At 42.5% G+C, this 13,250-nt stretch overlaps 1 pseudogene across 1 annotated transcript; it reads left to right on the top strand.

Annotated features, from left to right (window-relative positions):
* The first annotated feature begins 327 nt into the window (after positions 1-327).
* Positions 328-2,290, top strand: LOC306781526 (cytochrome b-c1 complex subunit Rieske, mitochondrial-like; annotated as a pseudogene). The gene is made up of 3 exons: positions 328-372; positions 601-1,106; positions 2,212-2,290. The product of its transcript is annotated as a cytochrome b-c1 complex subunit Rieske, mitochondrial-like (transcript).
* The last annotated feature ends 10,960 nt before the right edge of the window (positions 2,291-13,250 follow it).

The following is a 13,250-nucleotide window of genomic DNA, read 5'->3' as shown; positions in this document are numbered from 1 at the left end:
GTGATGTCTGCCTAAGGTGACCGGCATCTTCGCCTGCGAGGCGGATGGGGAACGTGGCATGATCGATTCTTATGTACTTTGTGGAGTAGTCCACGCTGGGAATTAGGTGGAGCCTAATTGGAGCCTAAAAGGTGGAGCCTGCGCAGGTTGGGAGTGGCTGTTTGAGTGCAGCGGCCGAGCTTGGTAAGCAATTCCCAGGAGATGTGGGGATTGCGTGTGGATGGCTCGATAATTGGGCGAGGTCCATGTGGTTACCGGTGATCGATAGCCTGTGTTGTGTTGAACGGAAAGGCAGGAGCGAGGGAAGAGGAAAAGATGCTGGGATGCATGTGCGTGGGTTGGAAGTGCAGATTGGGGAAAAGAGGCTGCAGGGTGAGATATCCCTGATGCAGAGAGAGTAAGGAGGGGGTGCAATACGAACCGGCCCTCTAGAGGGGCTGGTGCGAGTGACTGGCCGTAGTTTGCCCATGCAAACTTGTCTGGGCTTGTCTGGGCGTGTTGTGACTGACGCTGACGCCTGACGCTGGTGGCTCGGCAATCAAGGGAGGTGTACTGCTCCCTAGTTGTGCCATATACCTACCTGTTCTGTTGTTGGAGCAGTCTGTCAAAATTCCTGACTTTACAGACTACCGTCGCCCCGAGGTCACGGACCCCAACAAGTCCTCCCAGGAGAGCAGCGAGAAGGTCCTTCTCTTACCTAGTCACTGGAGCGACCGCTGTGGTTGGTGTGTATGCCGCCAAGACGGTGGTCACCCAGTTTGTCTCCTCAATGAGCGCATCAGCAGATGTCCTGGCCTTATCGCAGATTGAGATCAAGCTCGCTGACATCCCTGAAGGCAAAAACATGACCTTCAAGTGGAGAGGAAAGCCCGTTTGTCCGTCACCGCACAGAGAAGGAAATCGCAGCAGAGGAGGGTGTGAATCTGGCGGAGCTCCGTGACCCCCAGCATGACAAGGACAGTGATTAACCCCCGCTGGGTCATCGTCCTCGGTGTGTGCACCCATCTGGGTTGTGTGCCCATCGCCAACGCCGGAGACTTCGGAGGCTACTACTGTCCGTGCCATGGCTCCCACTACGATGCTTCAGGAACACACAGAAAAAAAAGGTTCTTAAATGGTTCTTTAAAAGGCAGTGTGGTTCCACGAAGAACCATCCCCTACTAAAGAACCATTTTATCTATTGGATGGTTCTACATGTTTTTCATGTGGTTCTTTGGGATATTAAATGGTTCACACACACACATCTATATATATATATATATATATATATATATATATATATATATATATATATATATATATATATATATATATATATATATTAGCTAGCTAATATATATATCTATATATATATATATTTCAGGAACTACTAAGCCCAACACCCACAATTGTCCTGAGCAGCAGCGATGGCAAGCCCCTGAGTGACTGCACAGATGTTTTTGTAGCAGTGGATGGACAAAAAATGATGGTGGACAATGAAGACGCAGACGGTTCATTGGCCGTGGGTGTTGTGTTGGCCCTCTATCATCTGAAAAAAACATTTTCATTTTTGGAGGCATTTATCCTGAAGCTAGACACACGGTACCTGTAGCTGTGCAGAGAGTAGCAAATGCTCCGAACATTTCTTAGATAGGACACTGCATGTAGCACATGGATTATATTGTATAGAGTTGATTTCTGACAATAAAGTGAAGTGCAGTACATCTACAGGTGTTTGTTTTATCCAAAAATCTATTTGCCATCATTTCCGTGCATGTAAATGATGATTTTAAAGATCACAGAAAGGATCCTGGAATATGTCTACAAAAGAGTAGGAACCCTGATTCCATTGTTATGCTGTTTAAATGTAAAACCAGTTCTTTAAAGAACCATTTATTCCTTGGAAGAACCATTTCTAGCTAAAGAACCATTTGAAAAGGGTTCTATATGGAACCATTTGGGACCATAAAGAACTTTTTTGAAAATGGTTCTTTAAAGAACCTTTTTGTCTTTAGGTTCTTCAAAGAACCAGAAATGGTGCTTCAAAGAACCATTTTTTGAAGGTTCTTCGAGGCACCTTTGTGGGTTCTTTAAAGAACCGTTTATGGAAATGGTTCTTTAAAGAACCCTGTTCGGAAAGGTTCTTTGTGGAACCAAAAATGGTTCTTCTATGGCATCACTCCGAAGAACCATTTTCGGTTCCAGATGGCACCTTTATTTTTCTGTGTGAAGGATAAGAAAGGGACCTGCTCCTCTAAACCTAGAGGTTCCCTTCTATGAGTTCACTGAGGACGTAGTCATAGTGGGATAAATACTGGAGCGCTGTCTCAGTTCCTCCCTGTAATATGTATTTTTTAGATGGCTCCGTGTGAGTGACATAAAACGTGTGCATTTACTGTTAAAGACATATTTCCAACTCTATGATTGAGCTATTGTCTTTTCCCTTGGAAAAGAGTGAGTTGTTTTTCTTTGATTGATCTGCATCATTTAGCTTGATGTCTTTTGATTCACTGACATTTTATTTTTTGTTTTAATCTCCATGGATTTCTTTCATTCCGCACTATTTTTAGTATTTTCCAAACAGCATTATGTGACACAAAAAGTTAAAGAGTGCTTCACAGAAAATGGAAGCAAAGGAATGAGGGCCGGGTGTGATCAGGTCCAATCCCTTTGCTGCCGCACCAATCCTGATATATTGTGTTGGAGCTGTGTGATAAAGTCAAAGGTGGGGCCTGTTTCATGGTGACCTAAAGTTGAGCTGGTAAAAGTGCTCATACACATGAACAACAAGATGCCTGGGGAGCACAATGATGAGGATAAGATGACGGTACGATCAAGAAAAGCCACCGGCAATCTAAAAAAGTATCGACAAGTTGTGAACACATTCAGGAATGTGTCGGCCTGTTAATCAACTGGAAGGAACTATAGATCGAGATCAGGATGTTGTTGGTTTGTGACTCCAAAGAATGTGTAGATTGCTTTTTCTAAGGACCTTTTTATGAGTTTGTGTCAGACGAGATGACAATTGTATACCAGTAATGGCAGCAGCAAAGAGTGCAAACTGCCAAGTAAGATAAAGAACTATTGAGTCACACTCCAGTCACTGATGGATTTAATCCTGACGAACAAAGTGTGCTATGTACAACTATGAACCAGTGAAATACACAAACCTTTTTCTTTTTATTGATGAAATCATTTAAATACAATATACTGTGCACAGATGCAGGTAAAACCATCGTCTTAAACCTACATTACCATCAAACAGGGTAGGAAATCTACAAACAAAAAACAAACATAAATCAGACAATCATATTCAATTTCATTCTTATTTCTTTGTGGTTATTTATTGTTATTATTAAATGTTTAACAACTATTAACAATTATTAAGTCAACGATGCCTTGATTACATATACATCAGTCATTGTATGGAATTATTGAGAAAAAATATTTTTGTAGCACCTCAAATATTGTGATATTACCCATTTTTGTCCTGAACTTATATATTAGTCATTGTGTGGAATTTGAGAAAACCATTTTTATAGCACCTTAAAAATTAAAAGAAATGTGCCATTTGAAGGTACAAATTCAGTTCAGTTTTTACTTCGTAAAATATCTCAATTGACTGTCAGTCAGGTTTTATTCATTTCCAGCAACCCTCAAATCAAAGAATAAAGACACTTTACGCACAACTTAGGTGTATTTTACCTTTAACTCACGAGATGCAGGTAGCATGTTTTATACTTAATGTGAATATAATTCATTGAATCTAATTTCCATTATGCAATATGTACACTTTGTTGGCATCTTATTCTGAAAACCGGATGTTCGTCGGAAGAAATCGGATGTTGTCTCATGTTAATCTTTCCGTTAACTTTCAAAGTCCTTCGCTCGCTCCCGATCTGCGCCGTTTGAATGAGTTTACCGTGAATTTCAGGATATAGGTGCACTAAAATTTAAGCGTCTGCTGAGTTGACCGCAGTCGCAGGTCTGATTAAGAAGCGCTCCATTTTTTTTATTCGTTTAGAAAGTTCGGGGGCATTTTTTGCCCCTGTCCTAGTGATATCAGGGGCAAAATGATATTTCTTAGGGGCAGTTTTGCCCTTTGCCCTCGTGTATTTCCAACGCTGCCATCAAATCAATCATCAATATAACAATCAAAACTATTTCAAACTGTACAGTTGGCGCTCATTCAGTGCATAACTTTTTGTATTGAAACATTGAAATCAGTGGAGTTGAACCGCGGTTAATCATGTGTAACTTCAGAGGTGAATCGTGCTGAAAGCTTTTACCACAAACGGAAACTTTACTGCAACCAGAACAGCTAAAGGGGATTGTTTCCTGTGTGGGTATTCATGTGTGCCTTTAGCTCTCTGTTGCGCACAAATCTATGACAGCAAACTGATCAGCTGAAAGGTTTTTCTCCTGTGTGGGTTCTCATGTGTGTCTGTAAATGAGAACGATATTTAAAAGATTTCTTACAGACTGAGCAGCTGAAAGGTTTTTCTCCTGTGTGGGTTCTCATGTGTGTCTGTAAATTTGAACGGTGGTTAAAAGATTTCTCACAGACTGAGCAGCTGAAAGGTTTTTCTCCTGTGTGGGTTCTCATGTGTGTCTGTAAAGTTGAACGCTGGTTAAAAGATTTCTTACAGACTGAGCAGCTGAAAGGTTTTTCTCCTGTGTGGGTTCTCATGTGCTTCTGTAAAGTTGAACGAACGCTAAAAGATTTCTTACAGACTGAGCAGCTGAAAGGTTTTTCTCCTGTGTGGGCTCTCATGTGTATCTGTAAATCTGAACGACTGTTAAAAGATTTCTTACAGACTGAGCAGCTGAAAGGTTTTTCTCCTGTGTGGGTTCTCATGTGTGTCTGTAAAGTTGAACGAACGCCAAAAGATTTCTGACAGACTGAGCAGCTGAAAGGTTTTTCTCTTGTGTGGGTTCTCATGTGTGTCTGTAAATGTGAACGATTGTTAAAAGATTTCTTACAGACTGAGCAGCTGAAAGGTTTTTCTCCTGTGTGGGTTCTCATGTGTCTCTGTAAATGTGAACGATTGTTAAAAGATTTCTTACAGACTGAGCAGCTGAAAGGTTTTTCTCCTGTGTGGGTTCTCATGTGTATCGTCAGAGTCTGTCTCCTGCCAAATGTTTTCTCACACTCAGAGCATCTAAAACGTTTCTCACCAGCGCTACATCTTGAATCACTGACACGGACGTCATCAGGTTTCACATAGTTTAAACCTGACTGAGGTTCTCTGGTCTTCTTCCAATCACCACCCTCATCAGTGTCATAAGAGTTTCCAGTCTTCTCATCAGTATCTGGTTCTGGATGTCTATCTGGATCCAAGTTCCTGTCTGGTTCTAGTCCTCCACAGTCCTTTCCATCAACTTCTGTTCCCATCTGTTTAGTTTGTCTTTGATGAAGCTGTGAGCACTGAGCTTCCTCTTCTTCACTCTTCACAGGAGTGAATGAGAACTTGACATCAGCCTCCTCCAGACCTTGAAGCTGCTCTCCTTCCTGACTGGTGCAGAGTTCCTCCTGTTCTTCTTTAATATGTGGGGGCTCTGGGTCCTCCTGTTCTTCTTTAATATGTGGGGGCTCTGGGTCCTCCTGTTCTTCTTTAATATGTGGGGGCTCTGGGTCCTCCTGTTCTTCTTTAATATGTGGGGGCTCTGGGTCCTCCTGTTCTTCTTTAATATGTGGGGGCTCTGGGTCCTCCTGTTCTTCTTTAATATGTGGGGGCTCTGGGTCCTCCTGGTCCAGACTGGAGCTCCACTCCTGCTGCTCAGAGGGAACCTCTTCTTTAACCAACAACAGCTGCTGGACGTCTGCAGGAAAACAGTAAACACACACAGAGGTGTTACAAAGACATTTTAGAATTGAGCAAATAGTCTCCTGGACATACACTTCCAGAGTATCAACAGAACCAGATAATACAAGAATGTAATCAACTTATGTGACCATGAGCATATGAACCATTTTAAGCTGCCAAATCCATGTGGTGTTATCAAAGAGAACAAACTTGTACTTTAAGTTGAAATATTTCCTGTCATCTAGGGGGGGGGGGGGGGGGGGGTGTTCCCCCAGGAGAATTATATTCAATGAACAGAAGATGGTAGACAATCTACAAGTGTTAACAATGTATTAAGTCAAGCATCAAAAACATAGATCTATGGTTTCACAAAACACAAGAATTGATTAAGTAGCCCTAGCAACAGACACAAAGTCAGGGCTCCGTATACGCATCTCTCCTCTCAGTGTTTTGTGAGCCCTGTATCTTTCCACTTTATTTGATCGTGTCCAGCACAGGGACGCATTATCTTCACCCACACACAAGCCAGGGTTGGGCCACATTGTGTGTGGGAGTCCTGGAGTCTCAGGGATGGGGAAGGTGCTGTTCCTGCAGGTTGCTACACAACGCAACACTATTGCAAATTAACACACACACACATAATACTGTTGTGTTCAAAATTTCTCAAACAAAAGGTAAAAGAAAAAGCCCCCCCCCCATGCTCTCTTTCTTCCATCTAGGGTTGTCACGATACCAAAATTATGACTTCGATACGATACCTGCCATAAGTATCACGATACCGATACGATACCAGAATTCAATCAAATCCCACAAATAAGAAATACGATACTGGTATAGTTATCTATAATAGTAATAAATAAAACATCTGTACGGTTCCCTTTTTTACCAGCTTGTTCCTGCCCAGCTTTTTGAACACTTAACAAATATTACTATTAGCCTACAGCAGAATGTTACATGTTAGACGTGTTGGCTCCCTTTGTTTGTGTGGCTTTCAAACACTTTTTGCAAACGGGTCTCTGTAGGTCAGTGGGCTTTCCTTCACTATCTGCAATGTAGCCAAAGTATTTCCAGAAGCTACTTCTGGCATCTTGTTTTTCAGCAAGCAGAGGACGGTCGGGAAAAGCTCCTGCACTCGCCATGTCTCCCCTGTGATCACTCGCTGTGAGTGCGCGCGCTGCCTGCTGCTGTGTGAGCGCGCTGGGCAGCCCGCCCCCTTGCAGTCAATTCCTGCAGGCAGCATGACAGGGAGCGGAGCTGCGAGTGCGCTCTGATCGCGTGCTATTTTAATGAAGTATCGATACTAAAAATATGCAGAATCGTATCGTTTTTAACGTACTGGTACCGCGGTACCTTTTTAGTATCGGTACACCGTGCAACATTACTTCCATCATTAAGCAGGGCCGAATCAGCTGGTTGAAGTTTAAATCAAAAGGCGCGGTGGTATTACAGGTGGGGCGCGGGGGAAAATGCAGAATTTTTGTATTAAAAAAAAGTAATAATTAATAAATACATGGTGAAATGCCTGTACTTTCGTGTAAATGTTTACGTTACGCCGTTAACAGGTTACGCTTGCGCATGCGCGACGGCCATGATCCTTGGCGACTCACATGTGCGGCTTAGTGTTCCAAATGTACAGACATTTGGCAGGCGGGAACAGAAAAACAACCGCAAGCGATGCATCCGAGACGAACACGAACACGACGCCTATCTTGCTCTGGGTTTCACAGTGGACGCGTTAGGAGATGAGGAGAGACCAGTCTGTGTTTTATGTCTGAAAACTAGCTGCGGACAGTATGAAACTTGTTTTGTTTAGTTTTTCACAGGTTGCACTTTATTATCTTGAAAAGATGTTTAGTGCAAAACGGGTTAATAGCAGCCAATTGCAATAAGCTATTTTTTGCCAAATTGTAGTTCTTTTTTGCACAGATATAACTTTATTTGCATTGTTCTAACAAAGTGATTGCACATTTTATTTGTTTTTGTATGATGGAGCAATCTGGTTTACTTAAGTGATTGCAATTTTCTTTGTTCTATTATTTGAAAAAGCACAGATGGAGGCGTCACAAAATGTTGTTATTTCAATAAATGTTCAACAAAGACCATTTTGTTACAATTTTGTTGGGGCATGAACTTTTTTCTTCCTCCAAAGTGGAGCGCGACAGAAACAGTTTGAGAACCACTGCCTTATGCTGCGTTCACACCGGTCGCATTGATTTTTTGACGCACTGCAAAATCGCGTCCAACGCATCGCAAAAACACGTCCAACGCACCGCCGGTCGTGTTCACACCAAACGCCGCAAAATCGCTCCGTGCCGGAGAGGGGGCGTGGTTTATCGTCCTGGAAGCCGTTCACCTGGCCGTCATTTCTTTCCGCTATCAACCATGAAAGGAATAAGGACAATTGCTGCTTTGTACGTGTTGTGGAAGTCCCTCAAACGTCGGAATGCCAAACGCCGTCATGTCTGGTTCATAATATTGTTCAGAGGAGCTCCGTGGATTGTATCGAGCTGTATTCACTGTGTCTAGCAAGCCACCGGTCGCTGTTTACTACAGCTGTAGGAACACAAAATAAACTGATTTGGCTGTGATTCAACGGCAATAAACCGACAAAAAGGGACTCCGAAATAACTTCGTAATGATACCGATTTGTAGGCTACTTGTCTTCTCAATGGCGCTCTGATGGATCGGTGCTAGGCTATGCTAACATCGTAGCAGCTCCACCAGCACTCAATAACGTCACGTAGACGTAAATACGGCAGCGTCTATTCATTGTTTGTACCGTATGGTTTACACACACACATGCATACACATAGTTTGGTCCGGTCTCTATTGATATGAGGTATCGTAGAGCTCTGGGTGAACACAGACGGCTACAGGATTTATTTCCTGATTCAACAACGGCAGGAAGTCAGTGATGACAGGGGGAGCAACTCAACGCTGATAGGCTATCGCGCCACAGCGTCACACGATTATTTCGCAGAAGTTGAAAAATTTCAACTCGCGCATTGGCGATTTTGCGGCGTCGAACGCGTCCACCGCACTGCAATAACGCGTCCAACGCGCCATCGCAAAATCGCGGTGCGCCAGTCTCATCGCGTCTGTGCATAGACTTTGGATGTAATCTCGACGCGCGTCAAAAAATAAACGCGACCGGTGTGAACGCAGCATAAGCCCATCGATCAGCTCAGTGATTGGCTGAACCCGTCGGACTTCAGTCGGCCACTTCCTTGACCAATTCACCCCCCTTCTTGAAGGCTGTGCTCAGAAACTCGTCAGCAACATCCCCCTCTCTCCGACTTCATGGCGGTGTCATAAATTCTCTGGTTTCTCTCACAATGCACAACAAATTCAGTAACTCTCCCTTTAGTTTAAACCCTCTACAAGTAAACATATTGTAACACATAATATCCATCGCTAGGAGCGCTTTCAAACTTAAATTCCTCACAATACTTACCGGTGCACATTTAATGCCTGTAAATACTGTTGTCATATTTCTACAGTAGCGAGAACCATCGCCTACACAAAATGAAGTGATTAGCTTTCATTTAACCCTGTTACTGTATGGCTTCATATTAACTTCGACTGTTACTGTAAAGTAGGGGTGGAAAAAAAAAATCGATACAGCATCGTATCGCGATATTTTGCATGGCGATATTGTATCGATACATGGATGCCTAGTATCGATCTTTTATTATATAAACTATAAAAAAAATTATAATAATTATTTTTCTTTTTAGAAAAATCAAATAAATTACCTTTTCAGTCCACTAGATGGTGCTGAGTTATTTTCTGGTGAGGTCAGCAAAGGTCCTGGGTCACTCCCCCAGAAAAAATGGCAGCTCCTGTCATATACAGTAGTCTAATGCGCTTGCGCATATACTGGGGGATATACGGGAGTTCCGGAAATGCATGTAAAGTGAGACACACGGTGATCCTTAAAACCAGCTGAGCAAACTAAGAAGCCTCTCTTGCATTAATGTCCAGCTCCCTTCCTCAGAGATCCACTGATGAAGGAGGATATTAGTGTTTTATAGGGCGAGAGTTCTTCCACATCGCCAAGATCCGTTATCACATCATGATGACTTCCTATACGAGCGCTATCGATTCTGCCGACAAGAAATCATTTATTTACAAGACCTTCTCGAGCCATACATTGAACACCACACGCCGCTGCCGAGCACTGACTGTCTCACAGACTGGATGCAGCCTTGAGCTTTTTTGCGAGTGGTACATTGTTGTACAGTGTCGGCGATGCGGAGAACATCGGGAAAGCCGCTGCATGCCGTGCGCAAAGTTGATTTGGCGCTTAATAAACGTATGTGTTCAATACATTACCATGGCACATATTGTGTTGACTCACCATTCTGAATAATGTGTTTGTACTTCGTTTGTACTTGCGCCCATGTCCTCTTGATGGCTGGTTGCATACATGGGGGTTAAAGCACTCATAATTATAGGACAGTGTTATAAGTACACCAGCATATCATTATTGCAGAACATGATTAAGGTGGACTCATGATAAGAAGAGAGAGAATCACACACTATTTATTTTCACTGCTTCAATTGATTGAATTTCTGATTATGAATAATATGACATACATATTGATCCGCCCATACACAGATTCACACACACACATTCAAACTCCTAGTTCTATATGGTAATCTACACAGACAGGTATATACACATATATAGTAGGCTACATGATACATACGTGCATACAGTACATATATCCTCATATTAATTCGTATCAATTAGATACTCTTTGGGCTTGTTTTGTCTACTTATTCTGAAAGAGTTGAGATAATTATTTTCGTTATAGATCTCATTCGATGATGCATTTCATTCAGACTATTGCCAGCAGGCACATTTAAAGACATATCATCTGATTGATTGGGGTGATTAGGCACTTAAAATTAGCCGATACATTTTCCCAACACTTACACATTTAACTTGTCTGCGATCTTTTGCCGTGCTTCTTGTCTAGCCCTCGCAGCGGTGGCGGTGTTAGATTTTGCCGTGATTAAGGTCTTGAATTCCTCATATGCGTTCATGTTCATCTCCTGCTCGTCAGCGGAGAAAAAAAGCTCTTTCTTTGAGTTTATTTGCCATTGTACTGTTAGAAAATCATGGTTTCGGTGATCGACGCTTCCCCCTTTTGAAGTAGGACGGGAACGCGCAATTATCCTGATCCTGATCGTCTGGGTCGAATTAACGAGACAGTTTGAGAGCGGATCAGCTTTGGAGAAACCGACATAGCCTAATATCGATCATCTCGTTAATTTAGGCTGGCTAATAGTAGATTTGATCGACTTTGCTGAACCACGTACGAGGAACGGGGCCCAGGCCTCACAACGGGGTTAAATCTGCCAACAGTAGCAGGCTCAAGGGGAGAGTGCAGCGCATAACTGTCTCTGCCCTCAACGTCCACGCATCGCAAGTTATACTGAGTTATATAACTCTTATATAAGTTATAGTTCATATACTGAGTCCACACATTTGCATTTAGTTAAGTTGGACTATGTAGTAACACAAACAGTTCAGTTTGTCAGGGTCATGCAACATTTATGACATTGTAGGTCAGTCTGTCTGCTTGACAATCCTATTCTGCTGCAATAAAAATGATTGAAGTGAGATGAACAGACTGAAAACTTTATCTTATTGGATACAACATGTTGACACAGTTTTCCTTTGGGGACATCATTTGAAGTTGAAAAAAGTAATAAATTGCAAAATATGTCATCACAATACTCAGAATATCGCAGGATCGTGATAATATCTCAGTATCGTCATAATATCGTATCGCGGGACCTCTGGTGATTCCCACTCCTACTGTAAAGTCGTTCGAATTGTGGCCCATCTTCTATTTACAATTAATATGCATTCAATCCGGTTCAATTGTTGAAATCATGAAGGTTCAGGCTCCTTAACGCGCTCTCTCATTACTACAGGGCCTTTGGGAGCAACTGCACGTGGGACTGTTGGGACCGGAAGTACACTTGCTGTGGTAATTACAGTGAACAGAGCCTGGCAGTGTGATGAGAGGGCACGTTAGCCCTTGTTGCTGTACTTCATCTCATTGGAGCAGAGGCTGCAGTTAGCATACCCTGCCTTATCAATGCATTTAAAACACTGACAGCAGGAAGCTGTACTGCTCTCTCTTCACATCTGTTTAGACCTCCACCTTTATCCAGGCCCAGCTCCACTCACATCTCAGCCTTGCGTCAAGCTGCGCTACACACACAACATCCTCTTCCTGAAGCTATTTGACCTCATCATCTCATCAGTATCTGGGCCTCATGTTTCAAGTTATTATCACCACGAAATCGCCTCATTCTACTTTGAGTTAAACAAATAAAACTGCAACCAGAACCGCCAGTGTTCCGGTTTAACGTTAATGAGTGACCGCGTGGACTGAACCGGAACACGGAGGGGCTTCATGTTTCATCACGTTATGTTTTTTCCTCCTAAATCGCGATAATGATGAGTGTTAACCGTCGACAAATTTCCGCATGCAGTGGACGTTAGTGGATGTCACAGTATTTTAAATACATTGATAAGGCAGGGTATGGTAAATGCAGCCTCTGCTCCAAGGAGATAAAGTACAGCAACAAGGGCTCACATGCCCTCTCATCACACTGACAGACACTGTTCACTGTGATGACCACAGCCAGTGACCAACAGTGTATTATTATTATTACAGCGATTACAGCGATAAAGCTCATATTTAAAATAAAATGCTCGATATGTGTGAGCATATGGCTCACACAAGTCTGCACTCATTTTGTTTAGTTTTGCACAGGCTGCACTTTATTGTTATTATCTTAAAAATATATTCAGTGCGAAACAGGTTAATTGCAGCGACAATAAGCTATTTTTTGACAAATATTAGTTATTTTTGCACATATAGAACTTTATTTGCATTGTTCTAACAAAGCGATTGCACATTGTATTTGTTTTTGTCTGATGGAGCAATCTGGTTTACTTGAAAGTGATTGCAATTTTCTTTATTCTATTATTTGAAAAAGCACAGATGGAGTCACACAATGTTGTTATTTCAATAAAAGTTCAACATGGAGCATTTTGTGCCAATTTTGTTGGGGTGGTGGGGCATGAACATTTTTCTTCCTCCAAAGTGGGGCGTGACAGAAAAAGTTTGAGAACCACTGACTTAACCCAACAAGTCTGAACTGTAACGGAACTTTAACTGTAACGGAGGGAAATGAAGACGCTGCAGACATCTTAACGCTGATTGGCCAAGACTCGACACGTCGCATCAAATACGTTTTGTTGCGAAGATCACAACATCACCTTTTCTCCTCGTCTCACTCCAATCTGAGAAACGCTGACCGGCTGACCGGCTGACCCCCCCCCCCCCAAACAAAAAAAAAACTGCGGATCTAGACGACTCACGTGGATGACATATTTTGATTAAAAACGGTTTATTTCGCCGAAAAGCGACACGT

This window comes from Melanostigma gelatinosum, assembly GCF_949748355.1.
Source record: "Melanostigma gelatinosum genome assembly, chromosome: 1".
Lineage (NCBI taxonomy): Eukaryota > Metazoa > Chordata > Actinopteri > Perciformes > Zoarcidae > Melanostigma > Melanostigma gelatinosum.
Note: the sequence above shows the minus strand (reverse complement) of the source record. Positions and strands in the feature narration are given on the sequence as shown.